This window comes from Oreochromis aureus, linkage group 12 (assembly GCF_013358895.1).
Source record: "Oreochromis aureus strain Israel breed Guangdong linkage group 12, ZZ_aureus, whole genome shotgun sequence".
Classification (NCBI taxonomy): domain Eukaryota; kingdom Metazoa; phylum Chordata; class Actinopteri; order Cichliformes; family Cichlidae; genus Oreochromis; species Oreochromis aureus.
Genome location: NC_052953.1, coordinates 16393974 through 16407178, shown reverse-complemented (window position 1 = coordinate 16407178; position 13205 = coordinate 16393974). Strand labels below are relative to the sequence as shown.

Below are 13205 nucleotides of genomic sequence, written 5' to 3'. Positions count from 1 at the left end.
AAAACAAGGAAGTAATGGTAGGGATGGGAAGCATAGACGGAAAAAATGAGCTTGTGAAAGCAATCTAATTTAAAAATAAAATAAAATAGCTCCTCTGAGTACCATAGGTGTGAACTGCCTTTTTGTGTTATAGCACAATAGTCAAATTAGAACAAAAAGGAGGAGACATTTTGTTCCACATGGATTGAAGGAAAGATAATGGCCTTATCCCAGTGATCGGTCTGAAGAATTTTCCAGAATTCATCAGGCTGTGCTCAGGTGTGAAGATCAGACAATTGACACGTGGAAAACGATTTAAATTTCATCGGCGTAGAAACAGATGCATGGCATAGGGAGGAAATTTCAATAGAGTTAGGTGTGTGTATTTGTGTGTGTGTATATGAATGTGTCTGTTTTCCATCTAGCGTGTGTGTTTCAAAAGTATCCATATAAAGTATATAGAAGGTACTTTTGAAGATAAGCGTCTTAATATTCTCAGGTTCAATCTTGGGTTTGTCGCAAAATATGTGCCATTTGCCAATGAGCACAGTCTTCTTTTGTTGTCATGCTCTGGGCCTTGCAATAGTTAATTTTTTAAGCAACATTAATTATGCAAATTTAAGGAGGCATGTTTTTTTTAACACGGCCTGTGAAACATTTCAAGCCCTGAATAAGCAACTGATGAGCATTTCGCCATTTGGTAAATAATCCTCCATCTTGTGCTGCAGCTAATGGTGGTAATGATGATGATGATGATACATGCTAATTGCTGTTTGATATTCACAATCATTTCTCTTTTTAGCTGTAATTAACATTTTAGTCATGGCATCGTTAGAAAGAAAAGAGGCGGGAGAAAGGATCTCATTCTTCCACAGTGGGGTTGTCCTGCGTTTGTGTACGATATGCTATGTAGAAAATATGAGAGCTTACTGAGGCAGAGTGTTTCAAACGAGTGGCATGTTTTTCACTTCCCAAGAAAGTGAAGGTTGTGAAGTTTGCACCACTCAGTCAGGTTGTCCAGAGTTCATCAAAAATGACTTGTTCAGGAAGAACTATTAAGCTTCATCATTCCTGATATTTTCCACTGTCTACAGACTTTTTTCTGTACTTTTTTTTGGCATTACTTCAGTGTGAGCGCACGCGCACACACACACACACACACACACACACACACACACACACACACACACACACACACACACACACACACACACACACACACACACACACACACACACACACACACACACACACACACACACACACACACACACACACACACACACACACACACACACACACACACAGGTACATTGAATATTCATTCAGCAACTCTCTCACAGCACCTCTATAATGTCCCAGACCTTTGTGCTTCACCTAGAAATATTACCCCCAGGGAAAATTGATTCAGATGCAAAGACACCCACAGCAGGAGGGAGCTGGAGATGAGTGATGGGAGTGAATAGCCAAACTTGATGCCAGAATTTTGCTTTTGGCTCTGTCACTCACTGCAAGACGGAGCAAGGGTGAGATGAGAAACAGAGAGGTGCAAAGGGATTACACTGATTTTTACAAACCTTTCTCTTTTCTTTTCTTCTTCCCTTTGACTTTTTCTTTAGGCCGCTTCTTTTCTTTTTTTACTGCAGACTTCCATTTCTTCCACTTCATTTTTTCGTCTTTTCCCCTTCTTCCTTTCTGGGAGTCTGCCTTAAAAATTCTGTTCTTCACTGTGGCTCATCTGAGCCACTAGGGCACCAGCCAAGTGACTGTTTGTTTACAACCTCACCCAGAGGTCTCTCAGTCTGGCATGTGTGTACAGAAGATGTAGTGGGGAAAAATGTCTGTACTCCATTAACTATTTCTAATTGGTCTCAATGAGAGTGAAAGAGACAGAAGAAGGAAGCGTGTATAAAGACGCAAAGGGAGGGACTGCATCATATGAAATCTGCTGCTTGGTTCTTGACTTCCTAACTGCTACATCAAAGGGACAAAAAAAAATCATGGGATTTGGTTTTATTATGCACTAGTAATACAGTATCTTCTCAAATAAAACAGCACATCAAAGAGAAAATTCTGCAGAAAAAAAGATCAGTTGTTCCCAGATATAGTTTGACAATATGCTGCAGGATGAGGAAGAAAGAGAGCAAAAAACCATAAAGCAACAGGGAGCTATAAGGTGAATTAGTCTATGATACTAAAAATTAATAAATAAGGTACATAATCCATCTGAAAGCAGACGGTGTCTCCTTTGCTGCCAACACAAATATAATGTAAGTATTTTAGCAGTCCTCAAGGGTGACTAAAAGTCGGAAGTGCAGGAAAATTAGTAAATTTGCAGGCGATCACACACAGTCACACACACACAATAAAAAAAGATATCCAGGGTAAGAATGAAGTATGTAAGCAGTCAGCGCAGAGGAAAGGTTATATAAGAGAGGAAATGACTTAAAAGATGGGAAATGTTCCTAAGGAGATTAATTTTCAGCTTCTGCTGTGTTGCACGTTAGCCCTGGCTGAGGTGGGAAGGTCATTCCAATATTTTTCAGAACCAAGAGGAAGGGGGAGGCAAGGCTGGGATGAGTGATTACCAGGTCACATTATTAGGACAGCCCAGCAGACAACATTAGCTTAGTGCAGGGCATTGACTGACTTGTATATAGGGCCTCGGACAGAACATGGCCTGGAGGGATGGGGATATGCACTAGTTTGCAGTCTTGTACACCTGGTTTTAGATCTGAAATGAGCCACTACAGGCAGGCAGAGAAGATAGAGCAGGGGGGAGGGTGACATGCAAGAACTCAGGATGATAGAAAACAAGACACCCTGCAGCAGTTTGGATGACATGCAGGGAGGATGGTCAGAAGAAAGTTGCAGTACATCAGACCAAAATTTCCAAAAGCATATTAGGAAGGGTCTGCCTCACTCAGCGTAACTGCAAACAAGCCGAGAGAAAAGAATGTGCTCAAAAGGGAAGAAGCTTTTGTGAGATAGACACATTTACATGTCATGGAATTAAAGTGTTTGTCATTATTGAGGATAATAATGAGGTTCTAATTACAGCCTGTAAAGAATAAACATAATTTTCTAGGGATATTGGAGACAGAATAAATCCAAAGGCAAATTAAAGTGTTCATTTGTCAGCACGTTTAAGTCTCTTGAATATTTCAAATAAAAAAAATACAGTAATGATGCAATTAATTAATAAGTGATCCCTTTCTTTGATAGCAAACCTCAAAGTGCTAAGAGTAAGACAAAAATATAAAAAGGAGGAAGGAAGAATAAAATAGAAAGCCAAGAAATAAAATGACAGACAAAAAGCATCTGCAACATATGTCATTTTTAAAACTGCAACAGCTGCAACACTTTTTATTTTGACTGACTTTTTTTTTTCTTTTTTCATCCAAGGCTACATTCTCTCGTCGAGATGAAAGCAAAAACGGCCAGACCGAACAAATTTGCTATAAACTCTGTCGGTATTGAAATGGGTAAATGGCCGCATCTCTGCTGACCTGTGCAGCAGGGAGAGAAGCTCTGTTATGCAAGTTAGACATCCTGACAAAAAGAAGAAATGAAACTGAGATAGACAGGTTACCCTGTTCCCCGTCCCGTTTCCTCTTTTAAACTTCCTGTCTCCCCGTGTCTGCCTCAAACTTCTCTCCTTTTCCTCTCTGTCCTGTCCTGACTTCCAAGTTTTGCCAGCAGAATTTGAGCTAAAGTAGAAGAGTCAAAAGCAAAACTCTGTTGTCACATTGAATATTTGTCTTATGCAAATCTTTGTCAGCCATTTTCTCACTTCTGGTGTCCATAATTAATGTCTAAACCAGTAGGGGAGAACAAACACTGTGGAGAAACAGACTGGTATTTTGGGGTTTGATTTTTTTTGGGTGGTGTTTGCACATACGTATGTGTGTGTTACCTGTCAGTGTGAGTGCTGGTATAGCTCAATTACAACTGTTTTTGTGAGAAAAGCATATGCAATCACACAGATACAGCACGCACTCTTACAAAATTAGTTTTCACTGTATGAAAAAATGCACGCGCACACACACAGACACAATCACACAGAGTCAGGGCCATAGGCCACAATCAGTGCTTTCATCTTTCCATCTGCTTCTCCAAACATCTCTCTCTTCCTCTCTGTGCGTCTCCCTTTTCCCACCAACCCCTGCTGTGTATCTATCTGTATGTGACTATGTGTGTGAAGGAGAGAGAGCTTTGTTGGAGAACCATATACTGTACTGTATGAAAAAAAAAAAATCTGTTTCCCTACTCTCTCCTTTTGCATTTCAACCCAGCATCCCCCAGTTCTCCCCATTCCCCAAATCTCTGTACTCACTGCTGAGTTTTCTCAGTGTGAGTGCGTTCACAGTCTGCACTCCTCATTCCGTCTCTTGGTTCCTCTATGTGTCTCTCCCTCTATCATTATCTCTGTTTCTGCTGTGCCATACTGCTGGGAAGCCAACGTTATCATCATTTTCCTGCTCTCTCCTTCTCCTTTCCTCTCTTTCTCTCTTTATGACTCCCTCTAATCCATTATCCCTCTCTAACGACTCTTTTGTGCTGCTGTAAAGTGGACCCAACTTTAGGACATGCACCCCTCCTGACTTTAACCCTCTATCTCCATCTATCCTCCCTCTGTTCCTTTTTCCCCTCTCCCTCAAAGTGTCTCTCCTGCAACAAAGATGCGCCACAGTGAGAAGAGACCGTCTCTCAGCAGTTCCATTAAATGCGTCTCTCTCTTGCTCTCTCTTCCACTCTGTGCACTTTTGTTCTGTTCCTGTTTCTGTTACAATTGCTTCCTGTCCTTCTCCCCTTTTCTCTCCATTCAGCAGCAATCTCTCTTGGCCCCCTCTGTCCACTTCTTTCTTACTGCTCATGTATGATTACATCCAGCTGGTGCAATCTCATCCTAAAAGCAGGTTTGAATAGGATGTGTACCTTCTGTCCTCCTCACATCGATCTTCCCCTCGTTCCTTCAGTGGGCAAAAAGTTATTTAAGTACATTTACTCAAGTATGTACTTCAGTGTGAGGGTCCTAGATTCTGCCAGTGAAAATTCCCCGTACTCAGTTCTCATGAAGTAAATACATTTGTCTGAAAGTGTTTCTGCACTTACTAAATTTCCGTACTTACAAATCGATCCAGTCTTACGTTGCCATCGAGTACTTTTAAGGTGTTTTTACTGCTACTTTTACCTAAATCTGTTTGACTATTAAGGGCCAGTGAGCCAAACTGTCAAGGAAAGCTCAGAAAATGAGATTTTAGCTGACATTTTCCTGTCACAGACAAACTCAGAGACAAACTGTGAGACGCAAATCCCTGATCATAGCTCAGTCTTTGCATCTGCTTACAGGTTAGAGTTGTGTCCTTGCCATTTTCAGAACTTCCTACAGTCATGCTTGAAAGTTAGCTGCTAGTTTAATCAGCTCTGGTGCAAACCCTGAGAGGAGGAGTGGCTGACGGCCAGAGAGGAGCACTATTTAAAAATCATCAAGCCTCTGATTAGATTTCTTTTTTAGGTGTTGATGTTTGCATCTGTATTTGTTGAGGAAACAAAATGATGAAATATGTGAACCTGAATTTAAAAAAAGTCAAAATAGCTATAAAAACTTTTATTTGTTTAATTTCACTTTTATTTTTTTAGGATGTTAAAGTGTTAATGTAAATATTCCTCAATAAACATGCAAATTATAATAAATAATAACAGCTAAAAGTAACACTGGTTTATAGATGTCCTAAACTCAGTTATAAGCAACCATAATCATAAATATCACTAAAAAGAAAATCATGTTGAAACTAATTTTCAGTCACTGCTTTTTTAATCAACTGAAATATCTGCAATTATGTGATGTGGACAGATGTTTGAGGGTTGAGTAAACTGTGTGGGTGAGCTAGCTAGTTAACAAATGTTTTCATCATCCTCATGGTCATCAACAATGTCTATTTCCACATATAAAGGTGCGCTGGTCACACCTAGTTAATACCAGCTTGAGAACGCCTTCAAATTCTTTGAGGTGTAGATTCAGCAAATTCCTTAGATATTTTGCTCCATATTGGCATGATAACGTCACATAATTGGTGGAGATTTGTAGGCAGGGTATGTCTGTGCTTTCATGCTTTTTACGGCAAATTCTGACCCAACCATCTGAATCCCACAGCAGAAATCAAGACTCATGAGATCAGGCAACATTTTCGAGCCTTCTATAATCAAATTTTGGTGAGTCCATGTGTACAGCCTCAGTTTCCTGTTATTAGCTAAGGTGAGTGGAGCCCGATTTAGTGTGATGCATCCCCTCTGCATTAATGTTCAAGATGTTCTGCTGCATACCTTGGTTATAACAATTGATTAAGTTACTGTTGTCTTTATGAGTTTGTTGAGTATTTTCACCCAGAGAACTGCTGATCACTAGAGATTTCCTCTTTGTCCAATCAGACTCTGTAAACCTTAGAGATTCCTGTGCAGGGAAATCCCAGCAGCTCAGCATTTTTTTTTGAAATATGCAAATCAACCCATCTGACGCCAACAACCACATTCAAAGTCACTTAAATCACATTTGTTTTCTCCATTCTGGTGCTCAATTGGAACTTCATCCGAAATTCTACATGTCTAAATGCATTGAGTTGCTGCCATATGACTCGCTGATTAGATGATTATGTTTATTAGCAGTAGAACAGGTGTCCCTAATAAAGTGTCTGGTGAGAGTGTATTTGTAGTAAGCCACGGTTTGTGAGAATATTCACTTCTTGTGTGATACTGTATTAGTATAGACTTCAGATGTTGGTTAAATAAGACTTATATTCTTGTAAATGCAGCAGTGTCGTTGCCTTTATTCAGATTTGCTGTCTGAATATCAAGATGTAGTTTCACCAAAAATGAGGATGTCTTGAAGTCTGGCATTTAGTGAAACTGTTGTTTCTATACTTAGAGGGAGATGGTAATTCTGTGCAGTTGTCACTTTGACCAACTCTTCATTATGATTCTTCTTGTCTCGATTAGCTCTTGCTTTTAATTTATATCAAGAATAGAAACTGCTCTTCATGAGCCTTCTTTCATTTTTGTCTCCATCAGGGGATTTTCTGAGACTTTGTTAGTACACATGACATTTTCAAGATTCAAAATGCATAATAAAGTAATGTTAAACAGCTTCACTTTTTGCAAGAAGAAGCACATTAAAAATTTAAAAATGCCAAAGACTCCTTGTCTTGTTTTTATAGCTGGCATAGGGCAACAGATTTGGTCTTTGGTGTTACCACACCGACACATTCAAATGTCCATTTTGTGTTGCCAAGCATTGTTCGGTCATACTTTTACATGACTCTTACATGCTGTGTACTCTTTCTCTCGCATTCTCTGTTTTTCCCGTCTTTAAATGTTTAATCATACTTAAATGTAATCAAACTTTCATCTGCAGACAGCAAAAAAACGAGCTATGTGAGGACAAATAGCGAGATGCATTGCAAACATTTGCAAAGGAAAGAAATTCTTGGACTAAAATACATATATTATCATGCTTGCCTGCATCTTACCGTGTTGATTGCCATGTTAGTGACTGAAGATGTCTATCTCTTACCAAATGTGTATCTGTCAAAGCAGCTCCAAAGCACACTGCAATCTGCTGGTCTTGTTTTATCCAGATTCTTTCTCCAGGGAGTCCAAGAAGCTGTAGCTACCAGGGACAGTAATGAGGAGGGTGGCTTAATTGAAATACAAGCATATTTATTTTGGGCACTGTTTTGTTAACTGCCTCGAGAAAACAGGCTGAGTGAATGCAGTTTATTTCCCAGTGAATGTGTTGTAAAGGTCAGGCATTGTGCAGAATGCAAGTGGAATAAAAAACTGATCTAACTGCTTCTCGCTGGGTGTGCTCACAGTAACTTTTGCCCTCTGAATTTGAATGAATGTACAGTTGTTTAGGGCATTTCTTAGGCAAATGTTAAAACTTGTCCACAAAAATGAAAATCCAAAAAGCTCACAACATAATTAGTAAACACATCATAATGGATAAGATGCTTATAAAATTTACCAGTGCAGGATCGATAGCATTTATAGGATTTAACGCTTATCAGAAAGGCAATAGAGCAAAATTACTACTTTCTTCTTTCACACCTTGCACGGCAACAAATGAAGTCCTGATTTCACTCAGTAACCCTCCACAAATCTAGATAATTGCAAGATTTATGAGATCATTTACCTTAACAAGGCAGCTTCTTTTTCTACCACACCCCAAGAACACTCCAAAATCCCACAGCTGGATAGAATTTTAAAAAAAAAGAGGGAGAATGGAGGATAGGTCAGTCAAAAGAGATAAAACAGAGGGAGAGCTGGTTGTTTCGCACCTTGTTAGACACCTTGTTAGTGCTCAGCCAGTCATTATAGTGTCTGCTGAGGCAGGAGTATCTCTAATAAATCAAGACATATCTGTCTGTCTGTCTTTTATTCAGCTATCATCCGATCTACTTCACTTGGCAAACACAAATCAAGTGTAAGAATGTATGTGAACTGTGACATCGCCTGCAATCTCATCTCATAGTGAAGGCCACAAAACAGGACCCTGTAAGTGAGACCACTGCTCATCCAAACAGCTTCACTTTTCCCCAGCGATTGCAGGTCAAATTAGTAGTTGAAACATGGGCAGAAATTTTGTTAACTAGCTAACACAAGGACAAAAAAGTGGGATTTGCACATCAAACTTTCCTTAGTGTACCTCTCAAAATATTAGTGCTATATGTGCAGAAATTCATAGCCTCGATGGATTTCACATTACAGATTAGAAGCGAAGACCAAAAACTGTCCACCCCTGGGGTATGCAGTACGTGTAGGTTTATGGTTATTGAACGAGGAAAGGTGCAGATCTGTGTAACCTGCCAGTGTATGTGGACCTGCAGCCCTTGAAAAAGGGAGAGGAAAAGAAGATGAGACAAGAAAATGAAGGGGGGTGACAGGAAGAGGGAGGGCATGTGGCTTGCAATGTGTGAAATATTGAGAATGACATTGTTAAAGTTGAATATGAGCGACTCAAACACAATCACCATCAAGAGAGAGGTCTAAGAAGTGCATTTTTTGTGAGCACTTGTGTGCATAGGAACGCACACACTTTGTCCTAGTCAAGGGAAAATTGCTGAGAGAGCCATCTGTCAGAAGTTGCACTCAGAGAGGCAGCCATGGTCTTATTGGTTTGATTGAACAAGACACAGTCTGCATACAGCCACCTATAATGAGTCCACAGTACTGTACTTTCAACTTAATGCAATTTGCATGCATGTCTGTAGATGTGCACATCTGTAACTGTTTCAGTTATGCTTATAATCCGACTGGCTTTGTATTACATCCTTTTTGTGTGTGTACGTGTTTATTTTGCTCTTTTTTTTTTCTTTATATGGGAAGCTCCATTGTTACTGTGGGCTTGAAATGCCCACAGCTATTGGAATAGTTTCCATCAAACTTTTCCTTAATTCCTTTAACACCTTCTTTGGGATTAAGTGTAATTGTTGAGAGTAAAAGGCATTAGCTAACAGTCGTCCACAGTTTTTGTTATTTATGTTTACTGTTATTGTATGGACACTATTGGGGAGGGATATTAAGAAATAGTTTAATTATTTGTGACTTTTTCAGCAACCTTAGTGTTATGGATTGGATGAACACTGGTGTGTGAAATGTTGTCTGGGAAAAGCCGTTAGTTGTGGCCTTTAGAAATAAGCAAATACAAAGCAGCCACATACACATGAACACGGGCACATACAGCCTTGACTTCCTGTTGGCTGTTGTAACCCTTATATCGTACACAGATTGTATTGATCCACGTATAGGAGCCGAGTGGAGAAACATAGCCTGTAAATAAGCTCAAAGAAATTTCTGCTGACCCCATCATTTTTATGTTCCTTTCAACGGTGAAAAGGAGGCAAAAAGTGCTGATGAAGCTTGAAAAAAGGAAGAGAGAAGAGGGGAAAGAGCGTTTCTTTAATAAGTCCAATGTCAAGCAGTTTGCAGTCTGCATATGGTACATACACTTACACACCCATTCAGAGGAGGACTTTTACCCCAGCTATTTTGGGAGGGCGTTAAGAAGTTGCCACACTAAAGCGTGCACACATAAAGGTGCAGACACGCACACACCCAGACACAGAAAAAAACTGCCGTTTATCGCCAGTCTCCACACTTGGCCTGTTGCAGCCTACAGGTTAACTGGCTGCTCTTCATTCATTTTAGGGAATGGGAAACAGCTCTCCCATCCCAAAAAGCAACCAGTTTTAATGAATTTTCACAAGCGATGATGCAGCAAGTTGCAGTTTTTGAATGGCAGGCGAACAAACTTGTATGAATGTAAATGTGCTTGGGTTTACAGTGATTTTGCAAAAGTATATACTTAGTAAGCGGATCTAAACACAAAACACGCACGAAAGCACAAAAATCATATTTGATCGATATGACATGTCCAAATTAGTACATAGAAGATGTGAACACCAATGTTCTTTCGCCATTTCATATCCTTATGCTACAGTCACACGTGTTACATAGTCGGAGTCTAGAGGCTGCGTAGAAGATGAGCTTGTTATAAAGTGGGTAAAAAAAAAAGGAGACCGCCTATCCCACATTCTGGTATTAACCTTGAAAATTTACCCAAAATGCACTTTTTCCCCCCAGTGAACGATCAGAAAATAGAACATCCAGGCCCATTTATGAATAAACTGGTTCTGTTTTTTAGTGAAACTACCCATAATACTGAAGCTTAATGCCAGTTATAGAAAAAATCATGGTGAACGAGAACGAGATTTTGGCCTCATATTGTGACACTTGAAATGGGTGTAAAATTGATTTGGTTGCAGCTTTTGAAATAGGATGTGTACCTTTCTGGTAATGCTACTTAAAAAGCACAACATTTCAGCCCACCTCCATGTAGGCTGAAGGTCTGTAACTTAGGAAATTTGTATGGAAGTAGAACTTGCCTGTGTGTGTGTGTGTGTGTGTGTGTGTGTGTGTGTGTGTGTGTGTGTGTGTGTGTGTGTGTGTGTGAGAGAGAGAGCATTTGTCAATAAATATGTTCACTGTCTGTCTGGGAGAAAGTTAATATGTCTCTTTACACCACAGCCAGAACAATAACAGAAGAAAGCAGTATTTCAGAAAGAAAGGCAATGTTGTGGGGATACAGTTAAAGTTAAAATACTTTTAAGTAATACATTTAATGTGAAGACAGTAAAACCAAAGCAGTACATCACAAACTCCCCAAATAACAAACTAAAAAATAAAAACTGTAACTGATGCAATCCAAAAGGTCACTGCAGGGTTTTTTCTGAGTTTTGCATTTTCTCTGACCTATTGTGTAGTGAATGTCTTGGCTGTATTGTGATAAAGTGTCACATAGACCCTGCATGCTGAGCTTTGACTGCACAGGCGCAAATTTTCCCTTCTGCATTTAAAAGAATACTAGTGAAGCTAGCTCACCAGCTCTCTCCATGAACGCTATGAACGTAGCTATGATCGTAGCTGCAGCTTTGTAATTGCATACAGTAGCTGTCTTTCTGACTGCAGCTGTAGCTGTGGTTGTACTTTGGTTCTTATAAATCTGGCTGTGACATGTTCATTTTTAATTGGTATAAAACTGACTACATGCAGTGGTTATGTGTTTAGTGATGGTTTTGCTTGATGAGTGTTGTATCGAATCTTTTCTATTCCTGAACTCCTGTGCTATGATGATCTGTCATAGAAGAACAGCAGGTTCAAATAGTAACAGCTGGACACATCCATAACACCACAGACTGAGCCGTACAGCATACTCAGCCTCACCTACACAGTCAGTCAGACTAAGCATCAATAGCTGTTCTCACAAGCAGCAGCTGGATACTGTTAGAGAATCGCCTTTCATAATGAGAAATGAGCAATAAATGCACCATGTAAATGGTCACATTATTGAATCATTTCCGTATCTGTATTGTGAGTCTTTTAATTGGCAATGTATTATAACTAGACTCGAACAACGTGGTTCTTATGGCTCAGAAGGAATGCAAAGGCAAGGCAATAGCGTTTGTTTGGTTTATGGCTTTAAATACCAGAAAGAAAACTATCATCTTGATGTGGTTGTTGTTCTTTTCCTTGTGAAATATCATTACAAGTTACATTTCAAAGCAGAAAAAACACTGTTTGTGAAGCATGGATTGAAAGATAGATAGACATAAAGCTTACTGTCTTCTATACGAACAACAAGGATGAAATGAAACGATGCGTTATTTCTGCTAAATGCACACAAACACATATGGTGCGTACACATGAGCACGAAAAGTCTGCTTTGGTTCGCTGTTTCCCCCGTGCACCAATGCAGACATAGCAGATTTTTTTTTTCATGGTGAGCGCGCTCTGAAGCACAGCTAAGTGAGGGAATAATTTGCATTTCAATCTTTTAATTTGCTCCCTTTTTGCGAAATTGAGCCAACTTCTACAAGCTAACTGGAGTGAGTACAGAACCCCATTTCAGCATCCCCCCTAAGGGCGATCCTATAATATTTGAATATCTCTTTCCCCCAGTTGAACTTATATTAAACTCACATTTATATTACACACATTGAATTCTTTGGGGGTTTCAAATTAAGTCATATTCTAAACATGACATGACTGCAAGGATCGCTTTGATTTGCTGGTTTCTTAAGTGTGAGTTAGAATGTAGAGAGAAAGTAAAGAAGAGAAACACCTTTCTGACCAAAAAGAGCATTTTACTTTTCAAATTGTCATTTACGAAATAACTAGAACTGAAAAACTAACATTTAAAGAAAAAAAACCGAATGACTTGCAAAGATTTGGTGCAGTTTGACGGCACATGCTTCTTTTCTGATATCTGTTAGAACATAGTAGACCTATCTGTATAACGAACACATGCACTCAAAAGTCTAACTTTAATTAACTTAGATGATCCATGTTTGGCAGGCTCATTTTGGACTTGTATTAACTTCTACACACATACATAATACGTGTATTCTATGCATATGTATATACTACACAGCATGTGTCTGTATGGAGTGCACACTTCAGTAGAGGGAGGGTCCAGAGCAATTTGTCGGCCGCAGAGGTGAATCACAGCAATATGAAAAATTAATATAAAGTTCATGAATATTAATAACTCTGATGCAATTGCCATAATATCAGCGCTTCTCCTTCACATTACATGTAGCTTTAAAGTACAATAAAAATAAACACAAATCACAAAATAATATGGATGTATTTGCGTTATGTCAGTTTGA

General features: G+C 39.3%; 1 protein-coding gene across 1 annotated transcript in view; it reads left to right on the top strand.

Moving 5' to 3' along the window:
- The window catches only part of grid2 (glutamate receptor, ionotropic, delta 2), a 487335-nt gene that overhangs the window by 385663 nt on the left and 88467 nt on the right, over window positions 1–13205 (top strand). The gene's annotated exons all lie outside the window — the stretch shown is intronic.